This window comes from Aplysia californica, unplaced genomic scaffold (assembly GCF_000002075.1).
Source record: "Aplysia californica isolate F4 #8 unplaced genomic scaffold, AplCal3.0 scaffold00079, whole genome shotgun sequence".
NCBI lineage: Eukaryota > Metazoa > Mollusca > Gastropoda > Aplysiida > Aplysiidae > Aplysia > Aplysia californica.
Window position 1 is genome coordinate 344658 of NW_004797349.1, and position 2403 is coordinate 347060.

The 2403-nt window shown below is 40.7% G+C and overlaps 1 protein-coding gene across 4 annotated transcripts in view; it reads right to left on the bottom strand.

The window, feature by feature from the left end:
• The window catches only part of LOC101846338 (integrin beta pat-3), a 37080-nt gene that overhangs the window by 29959 nt on the left and 4718 nt on the right, over positions 1 to 2403 (bottom strand). Inside the window, exon 1 of one of the 4 annotated variants that reach the window (XM_013080230.2) lies at positions 746 to 886. The exons of the other annotated variants lie outside the window; for them this stretch is intronic. The gene's annotated coding sequence lies outside the window, so the exon portion shown is untranslated. Of the gene's footprint in view, positions 1 to 745; positions 887 to 2403 lie in introns of those variants that run through there. 4 annotated transcript variants of the gene reach the window in all.

Here is a 2403-nt window from a genome sequence, read left to right on the forward strand (position 1 = left end):
GTGTGTGTGTGTGTGTGTGTGTGTGTGTGTGTATGTATGTATGAGTGTATACATACATACACATAATGTGCATTGCGTTGTATTATATTGCATTGTATTGTATTGCTCGGCCTACTGCCTTGTCAATCTTAAATATCCGCTGACAGTGTGTATCTAGCAGACAAGCCCTTGTTACAATTGTTATGTAAATCTGAAGCCTGTGTCCAAGTGTTCCTTCTGATATAATATAAGTACGTACTTATACTCTTAAAGTAAAAGGGCCGTCTAGCTCCAATAAAACACTTTCTATGCTATGCCCTGACACACGCCGTCCTTCTTTGCACCATACGAGTATATGGGAGGATAAATCGAGCCACAAATAGGGTTACGAATCAATTACCCGCACCAACAACAACAAGAGGTTACGTGCATCTAATTGTAAATAAAGACAACTCACACCTCCAATAACACAATTTAAATCAAACAGGAGACGGGCTGCACCGACCCTGCCGAACAACAGGATCAACCACAGCTGAAAGGGATGGGCCCTACAACGTCCCAGCGGACAATCGGAGACACTCTGTTCACACTCACACAAACACCACACACTTCCCCATATCGAAAGAGTATCGAAACAGATAAATTCACCATATCACTATAATAATATGTATAAAATGTATCGAAACTCTATCACCAAAGAAAAAAACCCCCAGAAGAGAATGGCAGAAAAACAACAACACCAAGGGCAAAGACCTGAACAACTCACAAGAAGAATCCGAAATTAGAAACGACAGTTGACACGGTAAGCCAAGGAGGAGAAAGCAACGCGTGCAGGTAAAGTACTGAACTATAACTGTGAACGTTCTGCCGGGCCCAAAAGCCATACAAATGAAACGGTCCTTCCAGCGAAGGGAAAAAAAAGAACGGATGAGAGAAAAGTACAGGCCCACTGCTCCGCTTGTTGTTTCAGACCGACGCTAAATGTCAAAGGTTCAGGACGAGCAGATAATGGACTAGGTTCCACATGCTGAGCGGAGATTAAAGATCCTTTTCCGGGCCCTGAGGAGCCCTGTGGTACCCCCTGTACCCTGTGCTACATGACTCGCAGTGTGGTCTTAACCAGTCCACAGACACGTGCACGTCACTTTGAATCCCATTCCCAGTGTCTGAACGGTTCTGCCAGAGCGAGCAAAAGCACCTGCCAAGGACCTGCATACACACTAAAGAGGACATGGAAACAGGACCATTTCTCTAATATCCATACAAAAACTCAAAGATTCCAACCAGAATAAAAACACGTTCAAGCGCCTATTTTACCTAAATTTTTCCAAATCTTTTCAAAAGTTCATTGATTTTACCACTTAACCCGATTACCCCCCCCCCCCCTCCACGATAAACTACAATCACCTAAAGCGTATCACTACACGTGAGAATATTCATTGAAGACTTTAATACATGATGCATTAAGAGAATTAAAATGTGCAGAACATTTTATTTTCAGACCGAGTGTTGCAAAAGTCTCTTCCTAAGCTGGTAACAGACAAGATATAGAAGAAAGAACTTCATGTAACACTGACTCTGTACTTCATAAAAAGCTGCACTTGTTTAAACTTACAGGTGTAAAGTGGTGACTGTTCTATCCATTTCAAAATTTTTCAGCAGTCCTGTTTCCTCTCATCAAGTTAATTTCCCAATGCATCTTCAAAATCTATTCTCTTATAATAAAACTCAACTTTGCATAACCATACTGCCCTAAATCTCTCTGACCAGTAACACCCCCACCCCCCATCCAATAACAAAATATTATTATCCTTCCCTCGCGTAACAGGCCTGCAATTCTATTGTGCGACATGCTCATTTTGCCCCCAAAACTATCATTTTCTCTCATTGTATACAATTCATTCCTACAAAAGTACATAAATACATCGTTAGGGTCACAACAGCATTAACAGTGACATTCAATAAACAGTAGACAGTTTTAAATTAAAACTATTACCTTTAAGAAGAAGTTTTAGTTTTCTGTAAATTTCCCCACCAGGATGTCGAGAGGGTATATCACCCTACATACAATTCTATTATCATGTTCAATAGCCAAAAAAAAAAAAAGAAATACACTGTGCAGAAATGGATTTGCAAGATGATTTATTTTATTCCTCTGTTTCTTTTACACAAACTCAAAATCATATCTCATAGTTGTGACAACATCAACATCTTGCCAAAACCGCACTCTGACATTTGATGATGAAACATTGGTGCCAGTTCACTTGACGATCTACTGCAAGTCCTGCCTGCCTGACCATGGTCTATCTAATGGACCACAGTGATAAGGCATTCTACCATAAAAGGTATGCGCAGGAAAATTTTGCACTACCATTCCCATACCCCTATGCACTACTTTCATTAAATCAGCTTCCCGATTACCCC